An 18,068-nucleotide genomic window follows, 5' to 3' on the forward strand; every position below is an offset into this window, starting at 1 on the left:
TCAGCATTAGTTTATACTCTAATTCACAAGCGATTGTTACCCATCAGCATTTTCAGTATCAGTAGATAGATAGATGAGTTCTAGTCTCAGCACACAGAAGAAACAAATACAGGTTGACCTCATTTTAATGGGCTTTGCATTACCACCCTTCATGGTATTTTTTAATCAGACAGAGGTTGCTAACAACCCTGTGTGAGCCTGTCTATAAGTTTCATTTCCCCTACAACATGTGTTTATTTTGTATTTCTGTGTCTCTTTGGTAATTCTTGCAATATGCAAGTATGTTACACACTCAATAGATCATATTAGAGTATGAATTTAATTTTTATGGGCACTGGAAAACCAAAACAAAAGCATATGTTAACTTTACTATAGTGTTTACCACAGTCATCTGGAACCAAGCCTACAACGTCATTATATTGTGTACTCAAACACTGAAAAGCATAGTGGCAAAAAACATGAACTCCATAGCCAAAGTGTCTGGGTTCAAATCTCAATTATCCCATCTGGGCAAATTAAGTCACCTCTCTAGTGACCAGTTTTCTCACATCTCTATTTGATTGCCTTTGTAATAAAAGACTGTTTTCATATATTTCTATCAACTTGATTTCAAATATGTTATCTTCCAGGGCTGGAAACATAGTGCAGGGGTTGAGGCACTTGTCTTACATATGGCTGATTCCAGTTCTACCCTCTTCACCCTATACGGACTCCTCAGTACTACTATTTATCTCTGAGTACTGAGCCAGGATTAAGTCCTGAGAACCACCAAGTGCGGTTGAACCCTCCTCCAAACAACAACAAAACCCCTTAAACTTTAAAATCATATGCCACAAACCATCTGCCAGTGAGGTCCACAGACAGGCGTTAGAAAATTCCATTCTAACCTCACAACTAACAGAAATTTCAGGTGCTAGAACCATTAGATAGTTCTAGTTTAAACACTCACAGCTAAGATGATTACAAAGACTAAAAACATAAAAGTTGAAAACTTGAACAATAAATGTTTAAAATTTTCTTTAAATTTATAGTTGTGGGACCACACTCATCGATGCTTAGGGGTTACTTCTGGCTCTGACTTATTCAGGAATTACTTCTGACAGTGCTCTGGGGACAGTATAGGATGCTGGGGATTGAAGCCATGTTGGCAGCATGCAAAACCTCATGTTGGCTGCATGCAAGACAAGTGCCTTACCCATTGTACTATTGCACCAGCCCCAAATAAATGTTTTTAAAATCATATTTTAGGGTTGGATAGATAGTACAGCAGGTAAGATGCTTGCTTTCCATGTAGGTGACCCAGGTTCAATCCCCAACACCACATATGATCCTGCAAGTACTCCCAGGAGTGATTCCTGAGCACAGAGCCTGGGGTAAGTTCTGAGTATCAAAGGGTATAGACAGGACTTATTCTAAAATAAACAAAAGTCAGATTTTATAAATTTGACATGAAACTGTTGAAAATAGAATTATTTGTTCAATTAGTGTCAAAAACTGGAAAAATTGAAGACTGAAGCACACAAAATAGGATTTATTATCAAAATTAATAAAATCAGATTAGATTTGGTTGAATGAAGAGTAACTGGGAGAGGGAGATTGGCTGACAGGGACAGAGCATGCGGTTGGCATGTGTGAGTACCTAAATTCAATCCCTGTACTGGATGGCCTTCCCCTGAACCTCCAGGGTGACCCTGGAGGCCCCCCAGCTACACTGGGCACTGAGCACCACAGCACCAGGCTTATCAGTGACACATAAGACCTGTATCCCTTGATCATGTATCATGGTTCCCACCCAAGGCCCCACATGACTGAGTATGGGTCTGAGAAAATTACTCAAATCCCATATAAAGAGCTAAAGCAATTGGGGTGGGGGGATGTGGGGGAAAGGGGGATTCAAAGACATGGGATGGGGGAAATGAGAATTTTCAACATATGTTAGTAATGCAGCAGAGGATAAAAATCAGATAGACAATATAGGACAATGACTGTTCAGACTTGATGAAAGACATGTACGCTCAGGCTCAGAAACAGTGTGAATCCTAGGGCAGGATACATAAAATGAAAATCACACCTTGGCAAAAAGGCGTGACAAGAGCTTCAAGACAAAAGCTATCAAAGAAGCAACTGGTGAGACTATAAATGCTATATATATATATATATATATATATATATATATATATGGAAAAGATAGATGAGGATGGGAAATGGAGAAAATAGATTACAGTATGCTGATTAATTAAATGAGAATAGGGAGGGAGGAGGACAATAATTCAGCATTTTGCTGGAATAATAAAGTTAACGCTCTTAAAACATTGAAAAACAGGACTAGAACAAACAACTCTTTTGTGTTCAGAGCTCATCATCTTCTGCCACTTGCAGGGCTTAAAATTCTCTTAGATGTGGAAAGGGGAACCCACTTAAAGGATCTCAACCATGCCCACACGGCCATCATAGCCCACAGCAAATGGTAAGATGACCAGGCCCTCCCGTTGATCGTCAATTTGCTCGAGCGGGCCCAGTAACGTCTCCATTGGAGACTTTGTTGTTACTGTGTCTGGCATATCGAATACTCTCGGTAGCTTGCCGGGCTCTCCGAGAGGGGCGGAGGAATCGAACTCGGGTTGGCCATGTTGGCCGCGTGTAAGGCAAACGCCCTACCCGCTGTGCTATCGCTCCAGCCCTAAGATGACCAGAGTAGAACTAATTACAGGTGGGACCAGTCTTCCAAACACTGCATGAGCACTGAGGACCAGGGAAAGAAGACTCCAAAAGCTCACACTTCATCATATGCAGCCACCCCTCCTCAGGGTCCAGGGTGATCTGGAAGCAAAGTCCAGGGAAAATGACATAACTTCGCCAACGCTTGCTTTCTTCACTCATAAAATAAAAATCGTTGTTTGAAAGATTAAATAAATCCTGTTACATGGGTCTTAACTCAGGGTATGCAATAAAAGAATATTTATTGTTAATTATGTTCTCGCTTTCAGCTGGCTTCACCCAATCATTTCCTTGACCCATAACCCTCTCAAAATACTATTGACAGTAAGCTAGTTGTTATAAGGATATATGAAAAATTGTAAAGATTTGAAGGACATGAAGCTCTTTATTTTCTTCCTGATGGATTTTTATGCTGATTAAAATCACATGAAGGTACTGGCAGAGGGACAAAGCCACGCGGGTTCTGGGGCCGATACCTCCAAGACTACTCGAATTGGAGTCGAGCATCTTCCACCCAGATCCTCCAAATTCCAGTAGGCGGGGGTCACACCCACCACCTGGCCCCCTGGCGCCGTGTAATCCCATCAGCGGCCAAGACTCAGAGACCATAAAATTCAGATCCCGGAACCGCGCGGCCGCATTCGCGGCCGCGCGACATCTTATCAGAACTTTTCTTTATGACATCTTATTATCTCATTCCTACTTTGGACAAACTTGCAGGCTATCGAATGTAGCCTGCCCACAGGGCAGAGTCTGGCAAACTCCCCGTGGCGTACCAAATATGCCAAATACCAGTAACAATGATGGGTCTCATTCTCCTAAAGAGCCGTGAATATAATCTCAGGGCTAGGATGAAAGAGACGTTACTGGGGCCTGCTCGAGGCAATCGACGATTAACAGGATGATGAAATGAAATGAAAAAAAAAATCACAAACCCAGATAACAAACTGTCCACATGAGTTTGTAAAGCTATAATAGGATTTGAGTGTTTTATAAAAGGGGTTATTGCAGGGACAGGGAAACTGTACAGGAGTTAGGTTAGATGCCTGTACCTGACAGGGTTCTACCCCTGTTTCTGTATGGCCTCCTGAGACCCCCAAAGCACCACCAGGGTAGCACTAGAGGTCCCCCACACCACAGGGCTCAAGCAGCACTTCATCCTCCAGACCTAGCTTGGGTCCTCATTCACCAGACCCATTGACCACGTATCACCAGGACTGGTCCCCAGGTACCTTGAACACCATCAGGGAATCCTGCCCCAAATAGGTGGTGTTACTGCTTACTTGTTAACTGAAATTGCCTTAATTGTGCTTTCGTGTGCTAAGTTGATGCATGTGATTTTGCTATATAACATATTGAAGTTCATGCTCCTGAACAGTCAGGCTTATCTCCCCATTTTTCACAGACTGTAAGTCATCAGAGAGACAATTTTTTGCAACTCCACATATTTCCTTCTTGTTACAAGCCACCAACTGAACTGGAAGTAACTTGAGCAATATTTATTTCTGAATTTAGATATGAATCACATACCTAACTGGTGGTCATGTCCACATAGAAGCCATTCTTCCTTTTTTTTTTTTTTTAAGGTTTTTGGACCACACCCAGCAATGCTCAGGGGTTATCAGGCATAACACCTGGAGAATTCAGTGGAACATATGGGATGTCAGGGATCTAATCTGGGTTGGCTGCATGCAAGGCTAATGCCCTACTCGCAGTATTATCTCTCCAGCCCCCACCCCCTATTTGATCTTAAACCAGAAATGCACCTACTAGAGGTTCTTGGTCATTTACCTCCCAACCCCCCCCACCCCGACAGCAAACAATAAAACTGTGTGGTCCTTTAAACATGTTTCATTTATCAGGCATGACTGTGCAACCAAACTATACCTGCACCAGGAGGGTTTATTTCAGTAATAGCACAGGTATAAAATACAGTCATTCAAGATTTCATTTTTCCAATGTATTTGTATTCTTTTTCAGTTACAGGCATTGATCAAATTGCCTAATTTGGATAGCAAAAGCCATTTGGAAAAGTGATTAAGAACTATACTTTATGGTCTTTCCTCCAAATTCCTTCTGAATCAGTCCAACCATAATGTAAGATGATTCCTTATTCTTCCCTGTCAGTTTTCAGGAGACACTTTGTCTTCACTCTCTTTAATACTCCATCACTCTGCTGCCACCTTACACTCTACTGCATTCTGCAAATCACTCCTCAGAGTCTGTGATAGTGTTTATAATCCTTCTTAGGTTGAGGCAGGGAAAAGAGTCAACAATCTATCTCAGCACCAAAATAATCCTTGCAGTCAAAGAAAGTATCAACAACTTCCAGTGTCTCTGAGTCACCTGCCGAGCCTGTAACTTTGGAAGGGCATAGCTTATGTGAAATACGATAACACAGCGGTAGGGCGTTTGCCTTGTGTGCAGCCAGCCAAGCCGAGGCGGGTTCGACTCCTCCACCCCTCTTGGAGAGCCCAGCAAGCTACCAAGAGTATCTCACCCGCACGACAAAGCCTGGCAAGCTACCCATGACATATTCGATATGCCGAACACAGTAACAACAAGTCTCCCAATGGAGACGTTACTGGGCCTGCTCGAGCAAATCGATGAACAACGGGAGGACCGTGACTGTGACTGTGACACTGGCACCATATTATGGACCAATAAGATGTTAGCCATGTCTCTCAAAATTCTATCTGGAGATGTTGGGATCCCCTAACCCAGTCTGGCGAGAGATAGAGTGTCATTAGCCCAAGCTAGTGGTGGTGTGAAGAGAATCAATGAAACTTCTAAACAACTGCTCTTGGGGTTCTCCCTGATGTCCCTTCCATGCATGAATCCTTCCTATCTTTATTTAATAAACTCCCACTTATTTGCAATTTTGAATTCTATGCTGGGTTGTCAATCCTTGGTGAGCCTGGCCCACTCCATACTGCTTCACTACAGAGGCTTACCCACATCCTTATGTGCAACACTAAGATCAATCAGTTGACCTACCATCTCTCTCATTGAATTACACTTTTAATGATGAAGGGATTTTATTCCAAGCATGTATATGTATTGGCCCTTCAGTTCTGCACCCTAGCGCACAGCAGGTATTTTCCTTAATATAAGCTGCATCACTTCAAAATGGAAACAATGTGAAAGGATCTACAGAGGTTATCTGAACTGGGTTCTCCTTTCACTATATTACCATGATGCCTATGTATTTGAGATTTATTGCAAGCAGAACATCTGAGCAAGCAGTAGGGAAAGACAGAAGGAAGTTGAAAAATAGAGAAAAGCTGAGAGGGAAAGGTTCATATTTTTCTTTGTTTTTAAATTTTTACTGATTTATTTGGGAGTGGTAGACTACATCTGGTAGTACCTCTTCCCTCTACTAGGAACCTAGTTCTAGGTTACTTCTGGCTCCATGTTCTTGGATCACTCCTGCTGGTACTTAGGGGACCATATATGGTGCCAGGGATTAAACCAGGGGCAGCTGTGCACAAGGCAAGCACCTTAGCTCCTGTACTATATCTCCAGTTCCTCATAATGTTCTTTGAGTACAATGTATAGGAATTATGGCAAAAGTGTAAAGTTAGTTTCCTACACTATAAACTAGTGTAGGTCTTTGTCTGGTGGCACATTTGGGAATGGGCTTAGGCAGAACATCAAGACCTCGGGTACTTGTTTGTCACTGTCGTTGTTCATCGATTTGCTCGAGCAGGCCCAGTAACGTCTCCATCGTGAGACTTGTTGTTACTGTGTTTGGCATATTGAATACGTCACAGGTAGCTTGCCAGGCTCTGCCGTGTGGGCAAGATACTCTCGGTAGCTTGCCGGGCTCTCTGAGGGGGCGGAGGAATCGAACTCGGGTCGGACATGTTGGCTGCTTGTAAGGCAAATGCCCTACCGCTGTGCTATGTGATGGTGACTTCCGGAAACGCTTAAGTGAAGAAAGCATTTCCGGAAGTCACTTGTTTGTATCCATGCCAAACCTGAAGATTTCCAGGAGAGCCTGAGGATCCTGGGCATTGTGTTGACTTTGTTTCCCTTCCTATAAACAAGAATGTGGGAGCTACGGACAGTAGTGAGTGAGTGACTGAGCTAGTGGGGGCTGTGGTTGACCAAGAGGTACTATCATACCGCTGCTGCCCACAGTCACAGAGATGAGAGCCCAGGGAAGATGGAAGAGCCCCTGGAGGGGTGGAGGGAGTGAAGGGGGAGGGAGGGAGGGAGGGAAGGAGGGAGGGAGGGAGGGAGGGAGGGACGGTGGGAGGGTGTGAAGGGAAGAAGGGGGAGAGGGAAAGAGAGAGAGAGATTTTGCAGTCACCTGCTGTTAGCAAGCAGCTCAAAGAGAGCTTGAGATGCAGCTTGAGGTGCTAGGAGCCAGCTACTGCTCAGGAGAGCTGCTGCCTGCTCAGATAAGCCTGAAGAGTTGGGGAGACCCCTCATAAGGGATAAGAGTTGCTGGTAAGAGAGTCCTAATGGGGCTGTGAGCTCCAGAAAAGCATGTGGGTGGGGGGTACCCAAAGACTGCCGGCGAGCAAGAGGACAAGCTCTCCTAAAGTAGTTGATGTGTGCAACTCCCACCAAAGATGTTCCATTCCTCCCCCCATGGCTGCTCTCCCACTTTAGCTGCTATACCTCCAGGATGGGTGGGTTTCTCCACAAGTGGTAAAGAGAGCATAGAATCCACAACCCACGGCACACTGTCCCTGCACAAGCTCCCCATGAGCTGAGTGTCCACAGCTGGCATAGAGTCAGCAGGATTTGGCAGCATGAGCCCAAGCCCCTACAATGTGATGCTTAGCCAGTTCCACAGCCTGTTTGTAAGAGGCAAGTACAAACACTCAGGAGATGGAAATAAATTACTCACAGATAGATTATAGGCTAGTCTGGTTAAACTACTCTGAGGCTACCTGAGGACAAGTTGTAAAATATTCTTGAAGAGGAAATATTTTAACAAAAGATCACGAAGAAGTGGTCCTCAGAGCCGTTATCAAATAAAGCATCTTTAAGTCATCCTCTGACTTGGTGAAAAAAGTTAGAATATAATAAGGAAAAGCAAAGGGAAAATTTCAATATCAGCGGTCTATGATGATGATCTCTCTGGGGGAAAAGTAAGCACTATTGATTATTTTAATCACACTTTCCAAAGATGTTTCCTATTGTGTTTATAGTTCCAATATTTATCATTTGTAGATACTAGAAATTTAGATTTATTGAATGAATATAATCATTGTCATGTTGATTTCAATAGAAAACTTTGGATATGAATCAATTTATACATGTGTGACATTAACTGTCCAATATAATCAATGTCATTGATATCTTCTGCTTTATCCATTAAATAACTTTTTAAAGAATCTGTGCTATTAAAAAATGAAGTAATTGGTTCTGTGCACTAGGAATAGAATATTTCTATAATGTATTACATCATAAATGATCACTAATATTTAGTGTTGCCTGAGCTAGGTCCTGTGTGAGGAGCTTTATAAATGATCTATAATTTAACCTGCACTGCAAAGGACAATATAACAATGCGCATGGGTCACACATCCACCAAATGTTACCATACTGCCATGAATAACATGGCTTATTCAATAGTAGCACTGAGTAAGGCAGTCGCTGTTTACCCCAGTCATGGACAAAGAAACAGGAAATCAAAGATGTTGAGGTTGGGGACCTAAGCCTGCCCAGGCCTGCCTACTTCCAAAGGCTGAGTGCTTTTAATTAATTATACCTCATGGCCAGGGGTCTCAGTGGAGGCTTTAAGTTCTTCTTAGCAAGCTGGTAGACCAACACTTAGAACAAGTGGAGAGGATGCTATTTGAATGCTTTAGGAAAGTAACTTATTTTACTTTGAATTTACTCTTAAAATTTGAAGAAAAAGAAGAGCAAGGCTTCAGTACTAAGAGTTATGTTTAATACTCAACCTATGAATTTTAAACAAAATTCCTTTTAAAAATCTAAGTCGAATTTAAATTTTCTCAAAAGGTATCATTTCTTTACATTTTTTCCTTTGTCGTCATTACATTAACTTCCAGTGAAGATCTATGAATAGGGACTAAAATCAGTGCAATGGGGCTTATTATCAGCCTTTAAAATAATGCAATAGTACAGTGGGTAGGGCATTTGCCTTACAGGCGGCTGACCTGGATTCGATTCCCAGCATCCCATATGGTCCCCTGCGCACTGTCAGGAATAATTCCTGAGTGTATGAGCCAGGAGTAACCCCTGTGTATTGCTGGGCGTGACCCAAAAAGCAAAATAAATAAATGAAAGAATGCAATAGATAAAAACTATCTCAGTAGATTGTATAATAATGAGAAGACAGCTAGGGTTAATGTTTGGGGAAAGTTTTTATTTCACGTGGTTTCTGTGTCAAAATGTAAAATTTATTTCTCAGAGGGTGTTGCAATAAAAGAGTTTCAAATTGATTGATATCAATTATATAGATAAGAATCTGATTATTTAGCACGATGTTTAAAAGCAAAGGGAAAATTTTCCAGAAATCCTGGCTTACGAGGTTTGTTCGTTACTCTGAAACATGTCTGGAGGGACAAAGAGAAAATCCCTCTCTTACTGTCCCCTCTGCTTCTGTCACCAAACACTTCCCATCCTCTCCTACATATACCTCTGCCTCATTCCTTGCTTCTGGGTCTGTTTTCAAGCTGACTTCCCTGAGCTTGGTGACCAATTCCTCTCATGGCTTTTCTACCCACTCTAACCTGACATCTCCAGTTGTAGTATTTTTCCCACATCCATCCTGGGGGATGTGGGGGAAATTGGCTTCTTGCAATTTTAGTATATGTACTGCCAAAGTGAGTACATTTTCTGGGCTTCTTAGGAAACATTACCCTAGTGATGACACCTTTTCCTCTCAGAGAATCAACTCCAAAATTGCATCAATGTCTCATGCTCCAGAGCTTCTCCCCAATACAAATGGTCCTGATGAGTTAACAGGAAAACATTGTTTCTCACATGGTAAACTTCAGTCTTTGTCTCTCCCATTTTCTGCATTTGATGGATAAATAAAAATTTGACAGTGTTCTAGCAGAATGATTCCTTTCCTCCCTTTCTCTGGCGCAATCTTATGTCTTCTTATCTGGGTTGTGGCGATTATTTCCTTGAAACCTCTGCTTTCTCCCATTTGTCTTTCCTTCTACTCTTCTTTTACCCATAACTCAGTTATTTGGTCGAGCGATAGCACAGCGGTAGGACGTTTGCCTTGCACACAGCCCACATGGTCGACCCAAGTTCGATTCCTCCGCCCCTCTCGGAGAGCCCGGCAAGATACCGAGAGTATCTCGCCCGCATGGCAGAGCCTGGCAAGCTCCCCGTGATGTATTCAATATGCCAAACACAGTAACAACAAAGTCTCCAATGGAGATGTTACTGGGCCTGCTCGAGCAAATCGATGAACAACGGGAGGACAGTGACAGTGACAGTGACCTATAGATTACCAGGCACTGCGAAAGTACAAAGTGAACAAGAGCAATGTGGTCCCTGCTCTGGGCTTTGTACTTTAAATGGAAAAGAGATTATCTCCCAACAAGAAAACACCCAAAACGCATAATTCGAAATTTTCTTGAAGAATTATATCTTTCGGATATAATTTTGGAGTCACAGGGAAAGAAAGAATATAGCGGTTAGAGTACTTGTCTTGCATGTAGCCAACCCCAGTTTGATCTCCTGTATCACATGAGACCTTAAACAAACACCAAGAGCAACACTGGGGCATAGAGCTGGGAGTGGCCACTCAGGACCATCAGGTGTGGTCCAAATCCCCTCTCCCCACCAAATGATGAAAAGGAATAATTTCTTAAGTATCTCTAATATGTTACCACTCCAGCTTAAGTACTTCTAATGTCTTCCTGTTGCCTTCTGAACCTAGTCCAGAATATTTTCCTGGATATAAAGAGGATAATTAATTTGGGTGAGGTAATTAAACTGAAAAAGGTAGGTAAAAGTAGTCAATCAGATTTGCATACATACTGTGCTGAACATTGCAATTGAAATCAACATGGTCTTTTTTGAGAGATGATTTAGAATAATAGTTATAATTACATTTGGTGCAATAATGTACTGGTACATTCAGTTGCTTCCCTCTGAATGGACTATCAGCTAGCAATCATACAGCAATTGTTTTCCTTAGAGAGAGAACTCTCAATTCAAACCAACTAAAATAAGAATTACCATGCTATTTATTTGGGAATAGTTCTAGATTCAGAACCTATTTCATTCAGAGGCACATGGTATCAGCCTGGCCCATGTTTCTCTCCAATGTTCTTTTTCTACTCTCTGTTCCAGAGAAGGAAAAAAAGTTATCACATGTCAGTTTGACAATGTCATATTACATGGCACGAAAGATGAAAGCATTCTCTCTGGTAGCTTTCTTTTCCACTAAAGAGAGGAAATTTTCATCCTGGAAGTCTCTAAATAAATCTTTGCACATCAATGGCTAGGACCTGGACAGTCATGGCAGGCAGCAGTGGGAAGAGTTGTGTGGTGCAGAGTTCATCTTCTACTGAAAACACATAGCCAGGGGCCTTCAGAAAGAGGCTCGACTGCTTTGCATTTAGCCAGCTCTGGGTCTATCTCCAGAACTACATATTGAGGACCGCCAGGGGTCACTCCTGAGTACAGAGTGAAGAAAAGCCCCTGAGTGCTATCAGATGGGGGAAAGCCCAGGAATGTAAAGGGGTGTTTTCTCAAAGATGTTATTGGTGAAACATTAAAGAGGCAATGAACAAATGCTGTAAAGTTTTGTTTCTTTTTATGAATGTGTCCCTATTCTTTAGTTTTAAGTTCTCAGTAAGTATTCAGACTTACCTGGCATTTTCTCCAAGTACAATTTACTGCAACAATTTGTAAAAATCACATGCACTGTTCTAGATAGAGAACAAAAAGCTCAGCAGGTCTATCATTATTTGTGATGAAAAAACACACAAAGAATGGTAAAATCAATAGCTTTCCTTGCTTCACCTCTCAAGGAAATAAGTAGCAAAGATTGTCAGCTGAATTGATCTTATGGATGCTTAAAGCTATGTGCCATTTAGATTCTTAAAGTAGCGGTTATATACTGAGTTAAAAATAATATTAAGAGCATTTGCCTATTACATATATTTTTACATAGGTGAAAAATGAGGCTCTGAGAAATCCATAACTACCTTAGGTCACAGAGGTCAGAAAGCAAGATTTAGGGTCATCTGACCTGATAGGGAAATACAGGCCCTCTCTCAGAGGTTCACTGTCGGCCTGCTAATATACAAGACTCCATGAGCGGCCTGTTCATGGCTACCAAACTACCACCCTCCCATCCCTGCGGTCACCAGCAACAGGACTGTTGGGGCTCAAGCTCAGCATTGGCAAACTGCCAGCCTGCAGCATGCCATGCCTCTGCCAAAGCAGAAGGGGAGATAGAGAGGATGTTGAAATGTGAAGCCATAGAGTCAAAATGCATAAGTGACTTTTCAGGAAAACTGTTGAGGTAAGAAGGAAAGTAATACACTAGAAGAAGAAAAGTGACATAGCTTCTTGGAATACAATAACTTGAGCTAATTTAAAACCTAAAACATAGCAATTTGAATGGGAGGGGGGTGTGGAATGCCCAAGCTACATAAGACACTTGGTTTGCGTCGGTCTTCTCTGGTGATACATAGAGGAGTGGCAGTGGATTGAACCGCTCAGTCAGTATTTTCAATTTAGGGTGGGATTTTCAGTGATGAGGATTGAATTCAGGGTCTCACATGTACCACTTATGCTATCCCTGACCTGCTCTGCCCACCAGTCTCAAGAAGAAGGATATTTGAACATAGACCCACTCACCCACTCAGAGGGTAGGTGATAACAGGCAGAGACTAGAGCCACAAGTCAAGGAATGCCGTGGATTACCAGGAAACAGCAGACATTGGGAAGAGGCAAGGTGGACACATTTTCTCTAATGCTACCCACATCTCAGCTTAAGAGTTCTAATCTCCAGAACCACAAGAGATCTGGAAACACTCTACATATACAACAGAGCACATTTTGCTGCCTGTAGTCACCTGCACCTCATTTACAGCGGCCCCAAGAAACTGAGATTGGAGGGACAAACAAGAGTCAAGAAGGGTGGTAAATCGCCACAATGAAGCTGTTATTAAGTTATAGTTAGCAAAAAGCACTATTTACAATGATGGAACACTTCTTAAAATTGTGCAGGGGTCCTGAGTGTACTTTCAGTTTCTGTCTCTTGGTCTCTCTCTGACTTTCTGTCTCTTGGTCTCTCTGTCTCGGTCTCGGTCTCTGTCTCTCTCGGTCTCTCGGTCTCTCTCTCTCTTTCTCTCCCCCTCACCACCCCCTCTCTCTCAGTCTCTCTTTCTCTCTGTCTTGGTGTCTGTCTCTCTCAATCTCTGTCTCCATCTCTCTCTCTCGCTCTCTCTCTCTATGGTGTGTGTGTGTGTGTGTGTGTGTGTGTGTGTGTGTGTGTGTGTGTGTGTTCAAGAGTATGTGCTGCTAAAGCAGTGCCAGAGTGAATGCCCATCTGAGATCTGAAGTCCTAAAGTGAGTCCAGGCAGCCCTGCCCTGGGAGGTCTCCAGAGAGCGGCTCCGGTCTGTCTGAACACCACGTCCGGCTGATTGCCGTCACAGTTGGTTTCCTTCTCAGTTGCTCTATGCTCTGTGTCTTTGATCGCACCATCAGAAATTGCCAGGCAAGCTCTCTGCCTTTCCTCAAGTACCCCAGAGGCGGCCTCAGAGGGCGGAGGGTCAGAAAGCAGGCATCCAAGTCTGCAGCTGCTCTTGCAGCCTTTCATTTGAAATTCTGGGCCTGCTTTGATACTCCCAGAAAGCACGGGGAGGAGAGCATCTCTGTCATCCGATTGTGTACTGAAGTGTGCAGTGAAGGCCTCCCAGGACTTCAGCCGGATCCTGAGAAGCCTGCTATATCATTCCACACCAGTGAATTTGTTTAACAACACTGACTGGTTCACCCCAGGTGAACCAGCTCAGAATCCAAACTGCAGCCCCTGAGGACACCGGGAAACAATTCACAATGTTGAGAGCAGTGCTAGGGGCTGGTCTTTTAAGTCTAGAGAGCCAAACCTGCCTACTTTTCCACTTTTGTCACCTTCAAGATTGCATCATAAGAGCTCACCCTTTCTTAAAATTCTCTCTGTGTTGTCATCCTCACTCTTCATTCATCCTAAAGGGCAACAATATGTAATAGAAGAAACAATTTGCTGGAGACTTTTGGTTATTATTGTTGTTTTGGGGGCCATACCCAACTGTGCTCAGAGTTTACTCCTGACTCTGCTCGGTGATGCTTGGGGGACCATATGCAGTGCTGGGGAACTGAACTGGGATTGGCCTTGTGCAAGGCAAGTATCTTCCCTCCTATCCTATCTCTCCGGCCTCTGTACTTGGGTTTTATGGGCTTCCCTTCCTGAGTGGCCCTGGGAAAACTCTCAGGATCACTTGAGAACTTTATCTAGGTGCCTCTGAGGTCCCAGCCTCAGCATGGCTTGGACAAAGCTCAGGTTTCCACTGCTCATTTGGCACCTTTCCTCTTCTGGCACAGCCATTTCCTTAACCCCTTCTTTCCTTTAGTACCTCCACCTCTAAGGGTGGGGTCTCTTTGACTTACAAAGTCTCTTTGATTTACAAAGGTCTTTGCTCAGCACCGCCCTTCCTTTGCAGGTGAAAAATAGGCTTTCTTGCTCACTGCAAGTGTCCTAAGAGTATTTGTAAGCAGGCAAGGGTGTGGCGGGTAGATATGCACCAATAGCCCCAGGTGCTTTGTCCTGAGCGCTTCTTTTGTTAAGTTGGACAGCATCAATTCTCCCCTTGAGTTCACACAAGACTCCCTCTCCCTGAGACAACAGAGCCCATCTCTCACCTGTGATCAGTGACACAGAACTGCACCTAGAGGATTCATAGAACACAGACAAGCCAGGTCAGAGGGTAGGGAAGGCAGTAAGGGATCCCTAAAGTTGAGTTGCTATTGGGGCTGGAGTAATAGCACAGCGGGTAGAGAATTTGCCTTGCACATAGTCAACAAGGGTTCGATTCCCACCATCCCATATGGTCCCCCGAGCACTGCCAGGAGTAATTCCTTAGTGCAGAGCCAGGAGTAACCCCTAGTAACCCCTGTACTTCGCCAGGTGTGACCCAAAAAACAAACGAAACAAAACAAAACAAAATTGAGTTGTCAGAAGGAAAGTGGAGTGTGAACCAAGGGTTTAAGAGAAGAGAAAGCTCTGGAATCTGGGCAAGGGCAGCAGAGAGTAGCACCAGCTCTTGCACTGGCTGTGAAGAGAAGGTTTTGTTCACAAGAGCATCTCCACTGAGACAGCATGGGCACCCAGGACCAGCAGGTGGAGGTTGGCTGCTGTTTGGATGGAAGCATTTGGTTTGGGGAAGCACTAAAGGGCAAACAGAGTTAAGTGCAAACAACACTGGAATAGCTGGAAATATTTCCAACAGAATTTTTGGAAATGTGGACTTTAGACTTTCCAAAGATGATCCAGACTGCATCCAAGGTGGGAGGAGGTATTTCTAAGTTACTGTAAGGCAAGTACCAGCTGCAGGGCAAAGTGGGTCCCACTTATGAAGTCTCCATGCTGGACAACTTGGATCCAGGCTGCATTTCCATCTCCCTTTAAGAGATACTTCATGGGGTATGTGCTCAAACTATTCAGATGTTTTTAGAGATGAGTCCAAGAGTTTTTAGTCACTTTTGTATAAAGAAACTCACAGACTGATTCCATTTATTGGAAGACCTTGGTATTTCCTGAGTCAGGAGGTTCCTGAACCTCCCTGCCTGTGGAATTTACCACACTTCTCTCCTCCCTAGAGTCTGTAACCACAAGACTTGAAGTATCCTAAAGTGCTTTCAGTTAAGTCACTGAGGCTTGCACACAGTTGTAAAACCCTTGGCCCAGTCAAGGCAGCACTGGGCTACACCCGAGGGGGAATATCCTCTATTCTGTTCAGACACAGTTCTCATCCTGTTATCAATACTGTCTCAATTTGCACCATTTCAGTGAAAGACATTTAATTTTGATTGCACTCAATGTAGATCACTAAAAGTTCTTAAAAACGTTGGAGAGCTTTGTGGCCCCACTTGGATGCCTTCATCTCATCTACATGACTTTAAATCACACTAAAGTTCATGGAATCTCATCTACATGACTTTAAATCCCACTAAAGTTCATGGAATTTTATTTCCCATATAGGAACTGCAACATTCTTTTCTCTAGAATCCAAACTTGGCTGATCAGACAGACACTTTAAAAACCAGTCACTGCCAGAAGGTACCAGAAACTCCCAAGAATTCCATTCTCTGAGTCTGTATTGCCATCAGTATTCATCAGGCTAGAGAAAGTTCTTTTTCAAAACCACAAATTTGTGAAAAATTTTCTAACTCTATTTCCCAAGAAGTGATTCAATAGTCTAGAAATGATTCAATAGTCTACCAGATACGTGTACAAAAATATTTTCTATACAAATATTTGATTCACATCCATGAGTTGACAACCCATATTGGTTCCTGCATTTCATGAAGGCTGTCATTCTTTCATCATACCTGGCCCAACATGAAGGACAGAGACCTTAAAACACAGTGCATAAGGGTGGTGAAAAGATACTTTGATTAGCAAAATAACTTTACAAAAGTAAACTGACCTCTTAGACTTAAGATCCTATTGAAGGACTTTCATGGTGTCTACTGAATATGTAGAGTACATGCACACAGGGTTATAATATGCCCTACTCTGATTTTTTATGCTCTTAAATTCAAGGCAGCATCGGGGTATCACTTATCAGAGGGTAGGCCTGTCAGTTAAAGGGCCTGGAAGAGGGGCTGGAGCAATAACACAGTAGGTAGGGCTTTTGCCTTGCACATTGGCCAAACTAGGTTTGATTCCCAGAATCCTATATGGTCCCCTGAGCACTGCCAGGAGTAATTCCTGAGTGCAGAGCCAGGAGTAACCCCTGTGCATCGCTGGGTATGACCCAAAAAGCAAAAAAAAAAAAAAAAGGCCTGGTAGAGAGTATAGCAGTTCGGAGTGTAAGCCATGTACCAGCCAGGGTTTGATTCCTGCCACCAAGCATCACAAGCATCAATAGGTGTATCCCTAGAGGCCTCATGGTCACAAGCCTTGGCATTCTGTGTACAAAACACACTCCATATCAGAGGCTCTGCTGTTTGGCCCTGCTAAAGTCTGTAATCTCACTGATGGCAAGTAAGGAGACTTCATCCAGTAGCTTCTCTTTCATCCCAAGAGCAATGCCAGCTCCATGAGACACTACTAAGTTCATTTTCTGAGGACAGAGAGCTTATAAGAATTTTCAACCTGGTCTATGCCTGTGTTCCTGGCTTCTTGCTTAAGTGCAAATCAATCACTGCAAAAGCTAGTTCTATAGAATCAAAGAATGAGATTCACTGTCCAAATGAAAGACTTTAGTTAGCAGATAATGCATACAGGACTCACACATGGGCAATAAATTCATCAGTGCCAATAGTGTTTCTAGTATTATACTCACTGCCAAGATTTACATAGGGCATCAAATCCTAACCACATTATAACTCATACGTGGGAATGTTGCTATACAAGGTGGAGAGAGGCTATATTTATATTTATATTAACACAATCACAAACAAAATCATAAATCATCCTGTTATTCGTCAATTGCCTCGAGCAGGTCCCAGTAACGTCTCTTTCATCCTAGCCCTGAGATTATATTCAGGGCTCTTTAGGAGAATGAGACCCATCATTGTTACTGGTATTTGGCATATTGGGTACGCCACGGGGAGTTTGTCAGACTCGGATTGGGGCCGAGCATATTAACACAATATTTATATTTTTTCTTTCTTTCTTTCTTTCTTTCTTTCTTTCTTTCTTTCTTTCTTCCTTTCTTTCTTTATTTATTTTTAATTTATTTTTTATTAGTGAAACACCATGAGGTACAGTTGTAGATTTACAAATCTCTGTGCCTGGGTTTCGGTCATACCATGATCAAATACCCATCCCTCCACTAGTGCCCATTTTCCACCACCATGGACAATATCCCTCCCCCCCCATCTCCCCCATATCCCCCTGCCACTGTGGCAGGGCATTCCCTTTTGTTCTCTCTCTCCTTTTGGGTGTTGTGGTCTGCAAAAGAGGCATTGAGTGGCAAACATGTTCAGTCCATGGTCTACTTTCAACATGCATTTCCCCTCCTGGGAGGATCCTCCAAACACCCTTTATTTGGTGCTCCCTTCTCTATCTGAACTGCCCTTTCCCCTAGAATACCCGGCTGGCCTCTAAGCTATGGAGTAATCCTCCTGGTGTTGATCTCAGCTATTCTTGGGTATTAATCTCATACTTTGTTATTTTATA

General features: G+C 43.1%; 1 protein-coding gene across 1 annotated transcript in view; it reads right to left on the bottom strand.

Moving 5' to 3' along the window:
• Positions 1-18,068, bottom strand: part of RASGRF2 (Ras protein specific guanine nucleotide releasing factor 2) — a 261,112-nt gene that overhangs the window by 45,465 nt on the left and 197,579 nt on the right. The gene's annotated exons all lie outside the window — the stretch shown is intronic.

The sequence above is a fragment of the Sorex fumeus genome, unplaced genomic scaffold, assembly GCF_029834395.1.
Source record: "Sorex fumeus unplaced genomic scaffold, SorFum_2.1 ptg000018l, whole genome shotgun sequence".
NCBI lineage: Eukaryota > Metazoa > Chordata > Mammalia > Eulipotyphla > Soricidae > Sorex > Sorex fumeus.